Source organism: Teleopsis dalmanni, chromosome 1, assembly GCF_002237135.1.
Source record: "Teleopsis dalmanni isolate 2A chromosome 1, ASM223713v2, whole genome shotgun sequence".
Classification (NCBI taxonomy): domain Eukaryota; kingdom Metazoa; phylum Arthropoda; class Insecta; order Diptera; family Diopsidae; genus Teleopsis; species Teleopsis dalmanni.
Genome location: NC_051846.1, coordinates 161,114,891 through 161,137,382, shown reverse-complemented (window position 1 = coordinate 161,137,382; position 22,492 = coordinate 161,114,891). Strand labels below are relative to the sequence as shown.

The 22,492-nt window shown below is 25.0% G+C and overlaps 1 long non-coding RNA gene across 2 annotated transcripts in view; it reads right to left on the bottom strand.

Annotated features, from left to right (window-relative positions):
* LOC119669121 overlaps window positions 1-22,492 on the bottom strand; it is a 56,188-nt gene that overhangs the window by 13,150 nt on the left and 20,546 nt on the right. For both annotated transcript variants that reach the window (XR_005251570.1, XR_005251569.1), the window contains one exon: window positions 10,171-10,193. This is a non-coding gene — a long non-coding RNA (uncharacterized LOC119669121). The remainder of the gene's footprint in view (window positions 1-10,170; window positions 10,194-22,492) is intronic.

The window sequence follows — 22,492 nt, the reverse complement described above, 5'->3', positions numbered from 1 at the left end:
ACCACAAGAGTGTAACTCGAAGTCTCTTAGCTTATGGCTCTTTTGGTTTGCAAAAATTGCTACTGTATTCACCTGATCTGTGAAATTGACGATGACTGAAAATCATTCTATACCATCCCAGACAAATGATATGGGAAATTACCGATATTAATATATGGTTTTTTACCAAAATATTATTTTACCTAATAAGTAAAAAAAATGTCTTGCAGAATTTATTGTATGTTGTCAGTGCTGTGTGAAATCTTCAGAGTTCGTATCTGCATTTTGATACACAAAAGCAAAAAGGCGGATAAAAATAACTTGTATATTTTTTTGAGACTAGTCTCATTGGATGTTCCAGATCCAGTGACATTACAGGTTCATATGGAATATATACTTTTATATTTTATTTATTTATTTTATTTCATTCAGCTTTTAATCCTGTTACAGTATTACTATACTATACCAACCAATTTCTCCAGTCTTTAAATTTGACCATTTTTTAATACTACTTATCCACAAATCTAATTTAACATCAATTATGTCTTCCTGATATTACATTAACCAGATACACAACATTTAAGAAAAAAAAGCGTTTATCAAAAATATAAAAATTTAAATTTTTTAAATTTTTAAAAGAGCGAATAAAATTTATAACTTTCTCGCCAGTGTGTCTAGTCGTACATGCAACTCAAAGAAAAAAGATACAAGCAAAAGGAGTTGTAGCTGCACTTTGCAGTGTAAGGTACGAACAGATATAAATGTGCGAAAGTTACCATAGATGAATAAAAATGAAAAAAATATGATGCAACTTGAAGATATTTTAGTTCATTTTTCAGGTTTTTTTCATTTAAAAAAATTTTGAAACATTTGCAATTTCTTTTCTGTGAATGCGCCTAAAACGTTAACGAAAAACTGACTTAAAATTTTAAGTCAATGTTATATATAAAATGAAATAAAAATATTACAGTTAAATTTTTATTACTTCTTCAGATTATACATATACACACATATATATATATATATATATATATATATACATATATACAAATTTTCATATATATTTTAAAAAACACACACTGATGGTATGAACTCTTGCCAATTGTGTATCTTCAAAAGTAAAAAATTTGTTTTCAATGTAACTTTCTCGCAGACATTGTCTTTTGTTTGAAACTTGAGAATAAAGCTTAGAAATTTTTTGTTATCAAAAGTATTGCATAGGTAAAACATATATTCAAACTTTATATAAAAGTACTAAAGACGATAAAATAAGAAAAATTAACAGGAAGTAAGAGAATTAACCGCAGATTTGCTTTTGTGATAAAATTGTCTACTGCAAAAATTTTTACAAAGCAATTTGAGTTATTTTCTACGAGCTAAGTCAGTGAAAAATAATTTATTTATACAAAAAGCTTTACAACAGTTGAGTGACAGTTCAGACATCTTAAAAACTTTGTTTTGTATTTCACAGATATTTTTGAAAAATTCCTTTGGATAATTAAAAAAACTAATTATGTTGTAAACGTTTTTGTAAATATAATAAGTTTTCGTCAAAATTAAATAAAATTAGTTGAAGGTTCATGAACTATGATTTATTATTATAGTCAGCAATATAAATCATTTTCATTATGATTTTATGTTATTTCAATCACTTTTACTTTTGAAATTCGAAAATTTGTTTTAAGTAATGAATTTAAATTATATTTAATAATTATTTGCGGGTATTAATGCCTAGCTATTACACAGATTTATGTATTTATGTTAAGATAGACATCACTGCACATCTCTAAGTTAGTTTTTAGTGAACTGCAAAAATTCGTATGTCGAAAGGCTCTAGCTTAGAAATGTGAATAAATATATCCGACTGGCAATGTGATCTGAAGGATGTAGTAGAAGAAATTAAGTTTCACAAAAACCTAAAACGCCACATAAGCAGTTTTTAGTAGTTTGTGAATAAGTTAATTAAGTTTTCTGCAATATAATATTTTAGAATGCTTATGTTAATTTGTCGAAAACAGTTTAAATCAATTATTATTGAATTAAAGATTTGAATACAAAATATGTTATAATAATTATATGCACTTGAAACAACTAAAAGTAGTTATATATTTTTATATATAAAACAATTAACATATCAGTCTACATTTTCTATATGAACTGTTGTATTCTGGGATATATATTGAGTTCAAACTAAATTAGATTATTATAGAGTTCAAACTAATACAAATATGTTAATATATTTTAAATTTTCTTTATATTATATTAATATTATATCATATCAATTTTATACAGCACTCTACTTTCCAATTGAAAAACAAGATACTTCAAGAGAAAAAGATTAACTACATACAATATTTCTCAACTATGGTCATTATGATTATGAAATTAATTATATTATAAGATTTTTTAATTAATCTAATGGCATTATTTAACATTACTTAAGAAGTAAGAAGTTACCATTTAATGGTTTTAAGGTTTGAATGATTTATGCATATTATCCTTATTGACGATGGTAATGATCTTATAAGCATATGACTAAGTATTTGGATTTGATCATAAAATAAACTGTAAATATTGATAAATTGTGAATATATTAAGTTTCTAAGTAAATTTTATTAATATTATACTTTCAGATGATTTTGTTTGCATTATTTTGAGTATTTAATACTGACTGCAAAATTAATATAGATAAAAATAAATACATATATATATATACTTTTTCGTATGCTTAAAGTTGAGGGTAGTTTCAGGCAATGTATTTTGAATTTACTAAGAGTTGCTTTATCACTACTTGAAGCTCTTCGTTATTAGGTATAATTTAAATTAGGTATAAGAAGATATTAAAGTTTTTTATAGTTAAAGTTAGAACTAAAGATGGTTAAGGATAGCATTTTACTTAGAAACAAGCAGTGATCAAATAAGCAATAAAAAATAATAAGTGCTAAGGAAGTTTTTCTACTACTGAAATGATTTATTACTGTATATTTTCTCAAGTCAAATACTAATTAAGAAGTTAATAAGAATTGGCAAATAATTTTTTAAATGAAATCCTACTTGGTTGGTGTTAGAGCTTTCTTTGCTGTCAAAGTCAATCTTAATATCGTTTTATTACCACATATCCGAATATGAGATTTCAACTTAATAAACAAATTTTATATTTGGAAGGTCAATATTTAAGATGTCCATCGAATTTATTAGTTTGTTGGCTACCATAAGAAATATTTAAATGCTGACAGGGTGTATAGCTTCTGCATTATTAGTTAATATGGATACCTAATAATTACCAATTATTTTTTATATAACGAGTGTATGATTTGTTTCAAAAATAAATGTCATTAACAGTTGTAACTTTAAACTTTCTAAATTAATTTCATATGTTATGTTTACACTTTCTTAACAGATAAAAGCAAAAAAAAAAAAATGTCAAGCAATGAGTTGAGTTTAATAATTATTTTAGCAAATAATAATTTAATATAATAATAAATATTTTATTATTTTTCATTAAATCAAAATTTTACATTTTGCAATTAAACAATTTTTTTAAATAACTAACATTTTTTTACAGTAGCTAATTGTATCTAGTATCTGGTATGTCGTGTAATTTGAAAAATTTACAATATTTGTTCTTTTTTGCAGTAATCAATATATCATTTTGAAAGTGAATATTTTTGTAGAAATCTCTATTATAGGAAAATATATTTTTAAAATATAAACAATATCAGAAACAAAATAAGAAAATATTGTAAGTAATTTATTATTTTTCTTTTGCCAATAATACTAATAGTTGTTTTTTAAGTTAAGAACTTACAGTCAGAGCAAATTAGGTATGTGTTGTGATGTGAGATAAAATTGTAATGTATGGTGTATAAATACAAAAAATAATTATAATATGAAGCTTGAAGTGAAGCTTGAAATATAATTCATAAAATACAATAATAAAGTGTACTTTGAAATTGATGACAGGCAGTATAAATGAGAAATTTCGACCTTGAATCGAGGTCGTTTTACGAGTTTGTATTGCTTAATTTTTTTTTTTGCTTGCCCCTTACCGATATAAGATAGATGGAATTATAAAAATGTTTAGTCAAGCAAATAAATGCAGAAATTAATATTAATTATATAACCAGTTTTTGTAGTCTAAAAAATAGTTTATACTTTTTTATTTGTTTTTTATTTGAATTCTAATGTTTCGATATCTGATTCGTATTTAATAGATGCGCAATAATATACCTACGTATTCTTCTCCGATTTAAAATATTTATTTTAATTTTTAATTGATTTATTTTACTAAATATGATTCTGAATATGATAAATAATAAATACCTAAAACTGGTAAAAGGAACATGAAGTGTAAAAGTCGACTATGCATTTTATACGTATTAAATGCATATATAATTCATTGAATAAATGTTAGTAACACAATTTTTTTTTGTTATTATCGTTCAATATATTTTTTCCTATTAGTTGAAAGAACCAATATAAATCCTATATGTATGTGCGATTGATGTCCAAACTAGACCAAATTTTGGACAACTACTGATTTATTTTGAGCCTGAAACTGATCAATCTATAAGAGCTTCTATGAGAAAATTTTTCTATACAAGATTCGTAGAAATAAGATAGTGCTTCGTCGTTGTGCTGTTTCTTGAATACAAAATAAAATGAACTGTCCTACTCCAGATCATAGCTGTTCTACCTCTGAGCCTGAGCCTAGTCCCCTGGAGGTTCCAAGTAAGTATAGTATTACTTTTATCATTGCAATAAAAACAAGAATATTTAATGAATTTGAATATAATATTTTAGATAAAAGTTATTCGAATAAGTTTTATTTTTCAAATTCGTTTCTATGACGGCTAGTTTGAATATTAGCCTAGAAAATATCAAAATTTTAAAAAGTGGCTAAATTGTCGTGGACTTATTTGGATGAACAAATTTTAACTCTGATAGTATCAACATAGAGCGTTTACATTTTACAGTCTAGTCTGACAGCTGTATTACGAAAAAAGTAATGCGGACGAAGATGTACTAGGCCGCATAAGTATGCCCTAAGCCCAAAGCCTATTTTAAGTTTTAAATACATTTTAGAATATCTGTCGGTCTATTCAAATAACTCTAAAAACAAAGTTGCTGCTATTCAACATTAGTGTTGAACTTATATTTTTGAAGTGAAACATGGAAGAGGTCAAACTGTCTATAAGTCTTCACAAACAAGCGTTTGCGACGCATTCTTAAAATACGAGTACACGTTTAATGATAAAACGTTGAAAAAATTAAACATATTAGCTTGCTAAAAAGATAAATGGTCGTTACAAAAGGTAAACTTTACGAATGTTGTCATTATAAAAGAAGAAGGACCAAAATCAGTTCCGAAATGGCTTACATGATTTTATATATTTAAATATTCGAAGAAAAATATATCATAACGTAAATACATATTAGAGATAAAATATATTATGACATAAGTTACAATCACTACACTATACCATAGTCCTCAGATATTGCACCCTGAGATTTTTTTCTATTTCTCCAAATTAAAAAAGCACTCTAGGGACATATTCTAGATAAAATACAATATCTGTGGTAATTTTTCCAATAATAGATAGAATAAATTCAAGGTTTTGGAGCGAACGCAAGACCAATCCAAAACGTGTTCTAGCGGTATTTTTCAAATTGGGAAGTTTAGTGGCATGTTTGGATGGAAGTATTATTGAAAATCAAACACATTTTAATAATATCAAAGAAAATTCTCATAGTGGATATTATTAATATTAAAGATTATAGAATCAAGATCAAATTATTATGTTTTAAAAAATTAAAAATTATTGTAACTTTCTTTTCTTGAATGTTATATGTAAATCATAATGTAGCATATATTTAATATAGAAATATTAGTGATTAAATTAATTTTCTTTATTCATTATTATTATTATTATTATAATTAAGAGATTTGGCATTGCAAGCGTCGGGTCTATTGTGCCCCTTTCTGGGTTTTAAGTAGGTCTCTAAGCTCTGTTGCGTCAATAAAAAGTAGTATAGAACCTACTTTACAGAGTTTTATTGCCTCTTTCGTAAAAATATATATTCCCAGCAGCCTATTCCGTATGTGCATAAGCGTATGGCATTCTAACAGCTTTATTCATACATATAGTAGAATATTATTTATTTATAACTGTAAATGAAATATTTAGTTAACAAATATTGTATATGTCATGGAGACATATATATATATTGAAAAGAAAATTGAAAAGAAAATATTGGAAAAAATTATTTTCACTTTTTAAATAACATGAATTTTTTATTTTGTATCTTTTCCATTTAATTAAAAAAATTGAATGCTGTTTTTTCCACATACGAGTATGTTACTTTTATATGGTCGAGAACCAGTTTCTCACATATGGCCTACAATCGCAATAATTTTGGAAGGCAAAAGCTTGTCTGACTATTTTTGCAATCCATAAGAAAGAAAAACTGTTTTGTTTTGGAATTTCGTGGTTTCGTTGAAAGGAAAACTTTTAAATTTCCGCTCGTTTGCTGGTTAGGTTTAGTTGCGTTTCTTTACATTTTTGGGTTAAAGTGTTTTTTTTCCTTTAAATTAACAAATTTAAGGCTTTAAATGAAGTATATTAGTTTCAAGTAGTTTAAATAACAACATTTTTCATTTTAACTCACTTTACTTAGCGACACACTTTGAGCAAAACATGCTAAATATTTACTGCTGCGGAGCAGGTTTTCCAATCGAATTAAATTTGATTAATTTTGTTTAATAGATTAACTTAATTGAATTTTTATTTTGCAATTTTTTTGTTATGAGCTTGGCTAACCTAGTGGTTAGCTAGCGAGCTTGGCGAACTATCTTATAATGTAATTGAGAAGAGCAACAATGATATATGAGGGAAAACTGTGCACTTTAGTTGAATGAATAGAAGATGAATGCAGTTAAGATGAAGTTACATTTAAGTTTCTACTAGCATTGATTTTACTTCCGTTTAAAATTGTACGAATTTTACCGCATGCAACAGTAAAAATTCCTCGTTGGAAAGAAATTGCATGTAGCACAAACGTTGCAAATGGTGCATTTTTACAATAGCAGCAAACACAGAAACCTGTTACTTGAAAATATGTATCTTAAGTTATGTGTGAATAATGTATGGATAGATATAAAAACAGTAAAAGAAATACTCTGTCCATAGTGGAAAATAGCAATTTTCCGTATGTTGTGCAGTGTATACAGTGTATACATATATAATAATAGCAACATTATTGATACTGCGCTGCTTATAGTGTATCTTACAATAATAATCACTTACACTAAATGGTTTAGTGGTTATATAGCGTGTTCCGTATTTAGTGGGCATTTTGTTTTGTGAGTTGGTGGAATGGTGCAAAAAATTAAGTAAACACTTTTTCGTGTGGAATTTGAAAAAAATTGAAGGAAAAATGACGTAAATGATGGTCAGGAGAGGTGTACAGTAAATCGTCTAAAAGTTATGAACATTATGCGGGTTGGTTATGTTGATCACTATGAAGTAGTGATGTAATGTAATGATATTTTTTTTATACATAACATGTGACACTTTATTTTATTTATTCTATAATACATAGTAACACAAAAAAATTAAAACTATAAATTAATTAACTCTATTTAAAGACATATAATATAGGTTGAGAACAGCTATTTTTAAATAGAAAATTTGGAACAATAATAATTTACAATAAAATTTTATTTTTAATTAATATTATTTACTTAATATAAAAATATTTTTAAATAAAAAAGTTTGAACAATAATGATTTACAATAAAATTTTATTTTAAATTAATCTTATTTATTTACTAGGACTCAAGGTCAGTTATTTAAAAAATAAATTAGTAATTAAAAAGAAACAATTAATTAATTAATTTAATTAAATTTACTTAAAAGTCTTTAATTAGTATTTCGAAATACTTAAGGTGATCTACAAAAAGAAAATTTTGTTTAATTTGTACTGTAAATTATAGTTTATTTTGATTCGTTTAGTTTTTTTTAAATTTAAATTTATTTTTTTATTTTAATTTTTATTTATTTTATTTTTTAATTTTTTTGATTTGGTGTTTTTTGAATTATTTTTTAATTATTATTTATATCAATATAAATAATAAATAAATAATTATTACTTATATTAATATAAATAAGAAATAAATAATATAATGTTTATTATAATTTTTTTATTTTATTTAAAAAAGTAATAATATATAAATAAAATAATATAATATATTATTATATTCAATTTGATTTTAGTTTTGTTAAAATATTATTTAAAATATTTGCGAATTTAAATATATAAATTACTTTAATAAATTGAAAGAATTAATAGTTTTTTGTTAATTTATTTTTAATTTTTAGTTTTTAATTTAATTATAATCATATATTGTAATTCAATAGTTTGTATTGAAATCAAACTATTTTCTAATAGATACATTTGAACAAAAATAATTTACATCAAAGCTCTATTTTTTATTAACATTATTAATTAATTAAAATTTAAGGTTCTGTAGAGAAAAGAATGACACGTGAAACCAAGTGCTTAACCGGGTTTGCTAGGCACTGATGCACACCTGATGCATACTTGATGGTACTTAGATTTATCTAGGTAATATAGGTGCAATACTATAATTTATAGAGAAAGTTCGACGTGGAAAAATACTGCATGCCTTTCAAAGGGGCACAAGAGATATCTAGGTTGTAGAGCAAATGTTCCCAACATAACAATAATATAAATTTTTAACTTAACAGAACTTAAGGTAAGTTATATAAAAAAATAAACGAAAACACTTATTTATTAAAATTAATTAAATTTAAATGACATTTCTTCGTTCATAAACATTTCAGTTCACTAAAATTTTTGTTTTTGTATTATTATATATAATATAACGTTTATTTTATTTTTGTTCCACTATAATTTTATTTATTTTTTTTAATGTTTTAATTTTCATTTATTTTCTAAATTTTAATTACTTTTTTTTTTAATTATTATTGCAATTACTAAAAATAATGTGTCTTTAAATATGAATATGAGTTCAAAAACTTTAGAATGCAATTCATATATCATATGTATAGCTGTGGGTTTTAATTTCGTCCTAAAATTACACAATAAATGAATTTGTGAGAATAGCATAAGTCAAGTGTGGTGCTGGGAGCCAATAAACTTAGCTCTGCACTTCAAATTACATATAATAAAAATTTAACCTTTGATACTTGCAACCTAAAAAATTATTTATGGATAATAATATCAAAGATATGTTTCCAAAGACCACTGATGATAGGTGTTTCGTTTAATGGTCAGTCAAAAACAATAGAAATATATTTTTTTGTTGCGATATATAGTAAAAATAATTAGAAAAGACAATTAAAGAAATATTACTTTAATTATAATGGAGAAATAAAGTATATGAACAAAGTATATGTCAATATATGATTTTTTTTATTTGTTGTTTAACATAAAATACTTGCTAGAATTCAAAAAACCACTTGCACTTGTATTTATCTGGTTGGCCTCTTTTCAGGCATTTGATAGACTCATTTTCCCATATATAATGGACATATTTACAATATATGTATAAATGTACATATACCACTTTTTGTTGCCAGTTTGGTCAGTTTACTGTTTTGCTCATCTTATGGCTTCCGTGGTTTCGGTTTCCACTTGATATATGTGCGGAAAAATTACTTTATTTTCCAAAACCAAGTGGAAACAGGAAATGCAAGTATGCACACACTAAAGGGAGAAAGCGGGAAAGTATTTTGATATATTTAAGGCGTTAATATCGATAGTTATTAGAAGCTAAAAAAAAATACTGAAAAATATATTATAATATATGGCGAAAGCAACTTTTAATATCAAGAAGGATTTTATACAAATAAAATTAAATTTCATATAATAAATTATAATTGCTTCACATATATTTGTTCAGTAAGTTTCATATATCTTTAATTTTTATTTTATTATATTAGCATTTTTTTAAGAAAAAAATTTTTTTAACAGTTTTTTTTGTTTAAAGTAAATATAATAACCTTGAGTTAGAAATCAATAAGATATATATAGAATTTTTAAAATGAAAAGATAATAGAATTAACAAAATCTACTTTAGAATTTTAAATAGCATTAAATATGGAATTTTAAGTACTTTTTGTTTTTTAAAACTTTTAAAACTCACCATTCAGCATGCAGACTTCATATCTGTAAAAAGAAATAAAAAAAAGTTAGGTACAGATTATATAATAAATATTCAAATAATAAAAAAAATTTTAAAATCAAAACACTCCTTATAATTCAAGACAACCATGTTAAGATTGCTGCAAAATGAATAATGTAAAAATATAAAAAAAGCGGTAAAAAGCGAGCATATATAATTAATTTTATTATTTGTTTAAGATTTGTATAAACTATATAAATTGGACTGACATGCATGCAAAATATTTTAATATATAATGTAATAATAGAAATTACTTAATGTTAGTGTATAAATTAATAAAAAATTAATTGAATATAAGATTGCAATGTCATATGAGTGTCAAGCCATGCTAATATTCAATATAAATTAGATTGGCTGCAAAAAATATATGTAAATTGCATGATATATATATATATACATATAATATGAAATATAAATATATTGTAAATATATATAATATGTATATATATAAAATAAATACAATATATTTGTAAACTAAATTCATTAAAAATGTGTTTTAAATAAGATTAATAAAATCTTTAAAATTAATAAAAAACGACTAAAGAATAAATCTTTTATTATCTTAATTAAATTTTACAAACTTAAGTTTTGAATAAAAATTATTGGTTTAATCATATCCAAGTACTCAAAATTCGCTAAATTTAAATTAGCTGAAGAAAAATATGGTTACTATTCTAAAAAATAGTGGGTTTTAACAATTCTATACCTGCTTAGCTATAAGATTAAAACCATTCTGTGATTTTTCAGGATTTTGCAATGATTTCAAATTAAATTAATTGTTTAAGTCATATGTTAAAGAGTGTTAACTAAAGGACCGTATAATTTAAGTAAGTTTAATTCAAGGTTACAGTAACCTAAGATAACCCATACCATATCTCCAAATGAAATGCTAAACTGTCTTTAAAATAATTACTTTAAAAAATATATATAGCTTCATTTAACATATATATTTCAATACTTTTCCAATTTTGAAAATATTTTTTACAGATCCATAGATCGTATGTATAGATAAACAAATTTTATTTTCCGTAGTGACTTGAAAAATAAAGACAATACTGACTTTTTTTTCGATTTATGGCATTGTTCTCAGTGAATTCATACCAGAAAGTCAGACAGCAGAATATTATCTAGAATTTCTATGAAGATAATAGTCCAGACTTGAACGACTTTAACTGGAATATCAAGATTCAGACAGCACCATCGTGGATGATAATACAGCATAGTACAAAGCCATCATGATATGCAAGTTTTAGATAAAAAAGTGCATAATTCTTATGGGTCTTTTATTATGCTCTATGCAGTTGTAGCTATTTTCCAATATAAAATTGTCGACTATACAGAATGTTGGCATGGATATACCTAAGATTATGAGTAAAAAAATGATTTGAAAATGTTTTTTAATGTTGCTAGCGCTGTATTGACTCGGAAGAAGACTATATATGTATATATGTTTTAAATAAATAAAAATCAAATAATAAGTAATGCAACTATTTTCAACAGCATTTCTACCTATTTTTTTTTTAATTATATTTCATTGTTCTTAAAAGTACTTACATGTATATAAGTTTATTTTGCAATGAAAACATTTTCCACGTAAAACTTAATTATCACAGAACTGAAAAATTTTTTTTTCTACAGTAGTTAAAGTTGGAAGCCCAAGATCTTACGTTATAGGACATATTCTAATAAATATTTTTAATTTAATTTAATTTAATTGAAATTTAACAATTAATAATTAATAATAAAAATATTATTAGCTAAATCAATTATTCTACAGCTGATTTATGATTTCGTTCTAATATAAACACAGAAAGTGAATTTGAACTAATGAACTTTCATAGCAAAGTAACAAAACTCCAGAAAAATGTGCGCTGACTCTGAGCTTCAAATCTGGTAGGACCTGCATTCGATTGCTGGTACTTACAGTCTCAAAAATAAATATTTACGAATATTTAAATACAAGAATTATATCCAATACCACTGATGATGGGTACCAGTACTCGAAACAGCTGTATGGTCAGCCAAAAATTCAATTAATTAAAATAATATAAAAAGAATTTTGTTGTGGTAGTTCACTATTGTTTGAAATACCTCTTAATTTCATTTAATAAAACCACTATTCAAAGTTTATAATTATAAATGTTTTTGTTTTTATATTAATACTTTTTATTTAATTTTTTTTATATAATATATTGTATGTGTATTAAAAATATATAAGCGTAACAATGTAAGATAATATCAAAATATTTTGCATAATCGGTATGGGTATCGGTATCTGTATCTGTATCTTATGTGTAATGTGAGTGGGGTAAAAGCATTTTTAATGAAATGATGTGTGAAAATATAAGGCACGAGGAGTATCTGTAATTATATCAGCATTTCAATTGTTATAAAAATTTGATATTTGCATTTTAACCCAAATTTTTTTGACATAGTTTCCCACAAAAAAATTTAATTTTTCAAATTCCATTATCGTATGCAATTGTTTTACAACATTTGGTAAATTTTTTCAATTCATTTTGAATTGAAAACTTAAAATTCAATTCATACAAAAGCCTTTTTTTTGTTTTTGTGTTCGGAGATGTAAAATCAGTTAAAAATGTATTGAGTGCAATTATGTAATTGTATATTGATATGGTGTACTCGTACAAAAGCAATGCTTTCTTATTGTTATTTTTTGAGTGAAGTGCAGATACTTTTAAAATTGAAATCATTTAATGTGAATCTTTATAAAAAGCATTTTATTTCCCAAGCCTAATTATAGAAATAAATTTAAAATTGCAAGAATTTTAATAATTTCACTTATGAATATATATTATGTATTTCTTTACTCAATAACGAGTACTTAGCTGTTGTTTTCTTGTGTATCTATGAAAAAATGTAAGTACAATATACATTGCAGTACACTTTCGTGTACATTAATTACTTATGGTAATATTTTATCACACCTACTTAATAATTTTCTATTAAAGTTTACATGAAAGTAAAGTGAATTTTAAAAGCGTTTGAAAAATATTTGAAATACAATTGAAACCGTTAAAGTCATTTAAACTTTTACTTTGAAGCAAATAAAAAAGTGAAAAGATTTTATCGTTTTTATATAAAATTAGATATTTTTTGTGTTGGCTTATTTCATAGCTTAGATTCTTAATTGTTTGAATAACAGTTACTTTTTCATAGTCAATCTTTTCTCAGTATTCGAAACTTTGCATAAAATTTGCAATAATTTTATTTGCATTTAATGATTTTAAAGGTTTTTACTTTATTCAAATTTTCTTATTCATATAAATTATAATGTCGTTTTAATACGAAAATATTACAAATAGAATAACAAATTAAAATTAATATGTATATAAATTTTTGTCAAAACATGTTGAATATGCAATTTTTCAGTTTAAGATACTTTTTTTTATATATCATGTCATTGACGTTTTTGACTTGTTTTTGAAAATTTGCATATGAATGTATATCACTTATTTTACGCTGATTAATTAAAAATATTTAACGAATACAATTTAAAAATAAAGATGAAAATATATTGAATGTGGGAAATAAATGTTTGTCATTTTATTTATATGACTTTTATATTTATTTGAAATTAAAATCGCAAAACGTATTTTGTATAATTTTTTATTTAAATTTAATCTTTCAAGTCTGGTTTGCAAATGCCCATCTAATGTTGAAATGGATTTCTAAAAATGTACATTGAATGATGCGTTTCAAAGTTTATTTTTTTATGGAAATTAAAAACTAAGGAGAATTTGTTTATTATTTAATGTTATATTCTTTTCAAATACACAGATGTAGCTAGATTGATAATTGCACCATAAAAATCTATAATTTATCATATGCCAGACAATTTTAGCAGAAATCTTCCAAATGTAAACTTTCTTAGTCAATCGCGCAGAATGTTTTTAAGTATTAGGATTTTATGATCCGGTATGTGAGAATAAAAGAGCATTTATGAGTTATATTGGACATTGCTATTGCTATTAAAACTTTTGGTTTTACGTGTCGGTTTATTAAGTTTGCAATATAATTATAATAGGATTAACTATATCTCCATTGGTATCGCAAAAGACCCAAAGGCTTATCCCTGGTTTTTTTCTCCTTTTTGTTTTGACACTAGATACCTAGCGAATGGTGTATAAGTTTTATTTAATTAAATTTTGTGTCGATATCGCGAGCGATCATGCCGTGGACAGTTATGGAGCAGATAACGCAAATATGGGCATAACCCATACAAAGAAAGAATCGGCGATCGCCTCGTTATATGAAAGTATTATGTAGTTATCAAGAATGGGATGAAATAAGAATGTAAAATAGGATTGTAAAAATATGTGTGCTGAGAAGAAGTTACTCTATTACAATTAACTACTTGAAACCGGAAATGGTTCATTCTATTTTGTTTCGGTAATTTGGATGTGAAAAAGTTGTTAATATTGCAAATAAGAAACAAACAGATTATCGAAAAGAATTTATAAAATCAATCATGTTTTTAGTAAATGATTTACTAATTATTTGAGTGATTCATGAATCAAGTGAAGAAAAATTTATTATCCATGATGAGTTCCTACCGTTAGGCTGAACGAATGATTATATATTCAATAATTAATTCTGATCTCAATGCAAAAAAACAAAACTAAACAGAAGTAGACCATAAAAATTAAATGCATACCTGTCTTATTTTCTAAAAAAACTCTTCGAACTCAGTCACTTAATTACGAAAGAATTCGAACTCCAAAGTAAGAAGGCTTGACGAATTCAGATAAAATTGTCTGGGAAAAAAATTTAAAGGAATTGGCATGATTAGTTTTTTAAAAGTTGATACTAAAAATACTAACTGTTAATATTGCATACATAAAAATTGTTAAGTTCCCAGTGAATGGAAACAATTAATAAAAAATATGAAGACTATAAAATCAGAGATGTAATAGACTGTAACAAATTTGGAATGCTTTTTATTTAAGCAGATATTCCAAAGACTGGTGTTTTTATTGGAATTTGACTGATGTATTTAACTGACTTTCTTTTTTATTTGAAATGGAAATAGTAGCATGGATAATATAAAAACAATATTATTAAATTTTGAATAATTAATAACAAAATATAAAATTAATTTTTAAACTACATGAGTATGTAATTGCTTTTCCTGACTCTTCGATGTATTGCATAAGGATGATAAGGTTAATAATTATCATTCGAACAAAATGTCAATGAATGAATATTATTTTATAATGAAATTGTTTTTTTGTATTAAATTCAAAAGTAGTATCCTAACGCAAAAATGATTAATTTTTGAATTTTTTTATTTTATAAAAAATCGTTGAGGTATCGTTTGAATGAGTTTAATTAAATAGTAAAAGTAAATAATTAAAAGTAATATTTTAATATAAATTTGGTTTTGTCTTCAATTTATTTTTTTTATTTGATTTGATACTAATTTTTATAGTATTGTTAAAACTTTGTTATAGAGTACTGACAATTAAAGCTACAATAAATATTTATAATATATTAGATACCAAGGTATTTCAAAAAAAATTTTTAAATTAAAAATTACGCTACTCATTTTGTATTCAAGCATAAAACAATTAAAATGAAATTATAAACAATTATTTAAAATAATATATAATTGTTTGTATGCATTTCATAAGGCTTAAGTTTTGTAAAAAAAAAAATTAAAAATAATTATGTTTATTACCAATTTAATATTCAATTGTTAATTGTTTAAGTCTTAATAATTAAGAGTCAGATCATAATTTAGAATGCAATTTATTTTTAATGTTACATTAAAAGAGTTATAATGATTATATGCAAATTAGAAGAAAAAACGTATAAAAAATAATATTCAAGTATTTGGTATATAGTGCAAAATTCTAAAGAGAATATAAAATATAATTTATACTAATTAATATATTTATATCCCATAACCAAAAATTTATTTTAACTAGAAAATGGGTTAATAGTGAAGTAATTTTTGAATTGTAATATATCATTTTTAATAAAGCTAGTTTTTGGAGCGACCATTCGGCTATTTCGGTTTCTGCAATTTAAGTATACATTGGCTTGGCGTGCTGTAGATGAGTCTATGGTTCAAATTTGACAGGGTTCAATTCCTGACCCTTGCAGTTCAAGTATGATATTGAACTGATTTCAGATACTGTTATTTAACATTTAGCTGTTAGCTGTTATTTATTTAGCTGTTATTTAATAGTATCTGAAATAGATGTAGTTGCCAAAAAAATTAAAAAATATTAAAAAATATTAAAAAATATTAATTTTTTAATTTTAAACTTTTCTTATGCTATTAGCCTCTTTTCTATTCGTAGTATAAATATCTTGATTTTTTCTAAATCAATTTGTTGTTGAGTCTAAAGTCTAATTATAAAATAAATTTAATTTAAATAACGGTTTTTTTTCTAAATAATTGTTTTTTTCAAAATTTATTTTTCATCTAATTATCTCTTTAATTAAAGTTTAATTAAATTGTATTTAATAAAAATCTATAAAAAAATATTCTTAATTATGATATCACTTAAGTTCATTAACACCCAATTGTCACAATTTAAACATCTCTATTATTGAATGGTAGTTTTATTTTAAGCAGTTTTGTTAATTTTAAATTAAGTGATTTAATCGATTGATTTTGTCTTCATTAAAATAATTTCAACACTTTTTAATCAATTCTAAAAATTATCTATAAAATTGAGGAGTGTCTTTTACGTCGGCAAGACTAATTGTACGAGTGCATTTTGTAAATTTAGCTGATCTTGTATCCATGCATGTATATTGAGCAAGTAATCGCGATTGCAGTTACCGCTTTTAAAAAGTACTTAAAACAGCTTTTAACCTAAAAGAAATATTCATAAATATTAAACAAAAAAAAAAAAAAGAAACGGAAAATTCAAAATGATTGCAAATTATGCACTTGCAATGAAAATCAAGTTTTTAGTAACATCATCTTTACGAATGCACCTGCAGATTATCATTATGGCAAACAGGTAAACAAAAAATTTACATACTCTACTTCTTTGGTATAACTAAGTTGTAATAGTGCTTTGTACTTGAATGCGCTATATTGGACCAGACCTGCTAAACAGAACATCCTTATAGTTGGGTTATTTTGCGGTGAAAGCTTATAATACATTTTCTTAAAAAAAGTAACTATAAATAATTAATAAATTTATTACTTTCAAAATTTAATGTATTAAGAAGAATGTTAATTGAAACTAGAAAAATTGATAAAGAAACTTTCTTTGAATAGCAACAAATATTTGATATGTAATATCAAATATATATGCAATATAAATATAATATATGCAACTACATTACATATAAAATTGGAAAGAATTTTAATATAAAAATCTTTGAATGTAGAGGTAAAACTTCCTGATATTTATAATAATTTATTTTTGGATTAGTTATAAGAATAGTTTAAAACGGCAGATTCATTTATGCCAAATAGCTGGCTTCAATATTGTTGAAAATATCCTAAAGATTTATGGATATAGTTTTTACGCTACTTTAAAACTATGTTATTTTCAACTGATTATAACAACTGATTATAATTAATTAAGAATTAATTTATATATATATTTATGTATCTGTATATAGAAAGCAGAAGCTCATATGGGACAGCATTGTATCCGTATGATGGCCATTGATTTTGGTGTCTTTCTCTTGCCCTAGTGCCATTTTTAATCCGCTTCAATAGATAAATCGATTTAGCTCTATCCACTTGTCTATGAGTACTTTACTCAATCCAAAAAAACTTCGGAATATACTAATATAGCATCAAATATAGATAAAAATTGATAATAATTATTACTAAATATAGTCGAGTCTTTGCCAAAAGACCAAAATTGAAAAAAAAACACTAACATCATAAGAATACAAAGTCTATGTATGGAAATTATGAGCTATTAATTAAGTTTTAATTTTTATAAGTATTTATGTGACTGCATAGTAAGAGGAGTCTCATACCGCACAGCAGTATATCACCGATTCACCTTTTCTTTATTGTAGTTATAGCCATAAAAAATTTATAAAACTATGTAAAATTCAATACAAGGTAACAATAATGTAATTATTTAGGTTAACGTTGGAACGTTGTTTGCAGGGTTTGATATCAAAATAAAAATAATGTTGTGAAAAAATTTATTTCCAGACTAATTAAACCAACAAATATTTCGAACAATTATTGATAATGGGTTTTTGGCAGTATTCTATATACTGAAAATATAATAACAGTACTCTTCAACTATTTGGTCAGAAGAAAAATATTTAAAAATTACATTAAACACATTAAATTGTTTTTCATTATTATTTACTTATTTAACAAAAAACTTAAACAGGTTTAAGAATAATAATTTATATACCTTCCATAAAATTTAAAATTTATAAAACTATGTTAGTATTTTTTCCTTGTGCTCATCAAATTTAGAGTCTAGTCTCTTTATTTATTAGTTAGTGATGACATTTTGTCATATCTAAAATTTCCATTATGTTGAACTGGTAGCCCAAGTCGAAATGTTTCATTCGTCAACTCCTGTACAGGAAAGGCATGTCTTTATAAGGAATTGAAATATATATAAATCAATATTTACACTCTAATGTGAAATACAAAATTCATTACTGAAAATTATTTAATTTAATTATAGTAAATTTCTCTTCTTCAGTTTAGGAGTAGATAATGTAGTGGAGACTGAAATTAGTTTCTGAATAACTCGTATTTTCAAAATGTTTTTAGTATATATGTATATTTACATACACTCATATTTATAATCATACTTCACAATTGCTACTCTTTTAATTTATACTTAAAACTCTAAAATATGGAGGTTTAAATAAAAATTATATATAAAACAAAATAATGTAGATTCATATAAAAAAAGTAAAATCAGTTTAAATCCAGAAAATATTAAGTTTAAGGTCAAGAACAAAAAAAAAGTGCAATTTATATTTAAGTAAGAATTAATAAATCTTACAAAAACAAAAACATTACAATTACTTACAACAATTAAACAATTAAGCAGTAACAAATGATTCAGTAATGTACACATGTCACGCACGAACTCAGATGCAGTTGACGACCACTGCACTTGCAATAGAAAATAATGTGTTTAGGTTTTCATTTTATCTATAGATACTTGCACAGAAACATATGTGCTTATTTAACAAAAAATCTTAATTAACACAAAATACATTCGCCAATGCGCTACCATGAATTTACAACTTTGCCTGCGTTTGAATTGCACTCTTCATTTTAATGGTTTTAGCTTAACGCCTGGGTTCGCTTCATATATTGTTAGATTGATCGATGCGCTAAGCGCAAACATCACGTCAACCTATGCGTTATCAAGTAAAAAGCCACTTCCAAAGCAAAAATAAAGTGCATTTAATAAAACAATAATATACACGTATCGCTGAAGTTGTATCTAAGCCACATGAATAGTCTATTCAACTACTATATTACAATGAATAAATTTGTATCTTTTTGTATACGCGTATTTCATAATATTTTCATAGCTGATGTTTATGTCGCTTAGGCGTTATTATTGCGAGATATTGAATTTTCTTTATTCAAGAAAAGGTTGGAAGGTTGTTTTTTGTGCTTATCTTATGCATACAATATGGTGTGTTAGTTTTTTATTTTATTAAAATCATTCAATATGATTACAAATTCATTTCAGAATATTTTATATGTGTGTGTATAGTGTATCCGATAAAGTTACTGCAGCCAATTAAATGTTTTATTGGATAATACGAGTATCAACCATAATTTAAAGCAGATACTTTTCATATTTTATTTACGCATAAAAGCGTTGAAGTCTTGCATATGTTGAAATATAAGTTATATTTTTGTATTTATTTATTTTTGTTTAGATACTTCAGCAGTTACTTTTTACTGCGTTGCCCTTGACAAGGTCATTATATGCAATCTAAATAAATCTTTAATAACAGCTTGTGTAACACACTTATGAGTTGTAAAATATTGTTTGGTATAAAAACAGAGAAAAGTTGTTTAATTATTTATGCGTGAACTTTAAATAGCTTATGTCGGTTTTATCTTAACAGATAAATTGGCTATTAATAGTGTGGTTTTACTGACCAGTGGAGAATACATTCTTCATTGCTATAAAATAAGATATAAAAAGAATTTTTTATGAAGACGTTTTAATAGTTAAAGCTTTAGTAACTTGTCTACTGATTTTATGTATTAAAATCAAAATCTAAGGTACAAAGCAATGAGTATGTTATTTAAAATTTACGTAGCAACTGGCACTGCAGTTGATGAGTATTTTTGTTTTTAAATATGAGAAACATTTCGAATTAGTTATGCATTTTAAAATTACAGCTGTTACATTTTTTTCTTTTTTTTTTTAGTTGTGGAAGAGAAAAATTAACAAACTGTTGACATTATTTTACGATTCAAGTGGTTTATAGAGGTGTGTTTCATTAAATATGGGACATATTGTACACTCATAAAGAGTTACAATTTTAGTAATTAGAAATGAGTACAATTTTTCTAAAACTTGCTTGACCTGACGTCTCCATTCCCATTACCCTCCCTGTAGGCCTTGTTCAAGCCTTGCGCTTTAAATCCTCTCAGTTCTTATCCTTTCACTTTGATGAATGGGACCGACGTCAACCTCTTCTATAACCGCAGCTTTCGTGACCTTGGTCACTAAGTTTACCTGGTCACAATCTCATCACCGCTTACTATCCGTAACCCCACCCCCATCAGCATCACTCATTCTCCCTAATTCACGCCCATGTTTAGATGAACCTAACCCATTAGGTATTAAGTCTATCTGTTATCATCTCTCACCACTTATTACTGGAAAGATGTTTCGGTTGATTGAATGGATCAAATTATTTTAAAACTTTGCTAACTCTAATAATACATATTTTTGCTTTGAATTTTTTTTAAGATTTTTACTTATCTCTAAAAGACTTTAACCGTTCCTTATTTTACGGTATTTAGGACTTAGTGCTATGATGACTATGAAAGTCGCACTCTTGACAATATGCAACATTTCATATGCAATCAATTAAATAAAATGTAATAAAATAATATATATAAACTAATCAAGTACATACAAGATATGTAAGGTAAAAAGACAATATATTTTAGTCGGATTAGTGGACAGTATCTTGTCATTTTCATGAGCGTGGTACCAGGTAAATAATTAAATATTAACGTTTGTATCTATATTTATTTGTAAAAATATAAAAGTAACTATTTTTTAGTAGCCGCAAGAAGGAAGAGGCGACAATTGAGCATGTTCTTTGCAATTGTCTCATAAGTATAAGCATAAGTATATTAGGGAAAGCATTTTTAAATAATCTGAAGCAAATTGACAAGATAAACTTATACCCATTTTGGTATTAACGAGGCTCTGTAGATAGTTCCGCGGAAACGTCCCTCTTTAAGTGGGAATCCAGTGGTATCACAACGGGCTAATATCTGAATATATTAAAGAGAATAAGCAGATTCAGTTATTTATCTTACGTGACAGCTATAGAATATAGTGAAAAGTCATGAATATATTAAATATTTTGATCAATCCGATAAATGTTCATGGTCTCATACAGTTTATGCATAAAAATAAGATTCGCTTGGAAAATTATTTGGTTTGAAGAACAAATACATACAGATAAGTGGCTACATTGATTAGTCTAACTAGAAAAATATTTTCTTCAGAGAGTCTGCAACCCTTATATTGTTTATATAACGATTATTAAACAATTATGAGTTATCTCGCGTCACTCTTTCACAAAGATTAAATTGGTTAAGTAAATTTAAATTTATGAAACCAATATCATTGTTTTTTTTTATTATAGTAGTCTTTAATATTGAAGCCATAGAGACTTACCTAGGGCCAACGCCCATTATAATATTAATGATGAGTTAAACTCACCTCCTTAACCATTCTTAGCGAACCAAATTAGTTTTTACAATACAAAGCCATTGAATGTGATTTATTTTACTACGTAACTCAGCACTGCATGACCCTGTATTTGCATTTTACATATTATTACTGTTAAACTCACATGGTTTGGATTGGATAAACTACTTTACTATTCATATATCAACACTGTATACTATTACCCTGTATGTGTATATCGTTTATCTCATTTTTTACCCGCAGTTATTTGCGAATTGCAAGGACGTTTGGTAGCACTTGATTTAGTAGCAATCCTACTGTGCGCCATATTATCCACACGTATCAGCAAACCAATAAAATACAAAACAACAACAACAGCAGCAACAACAAAT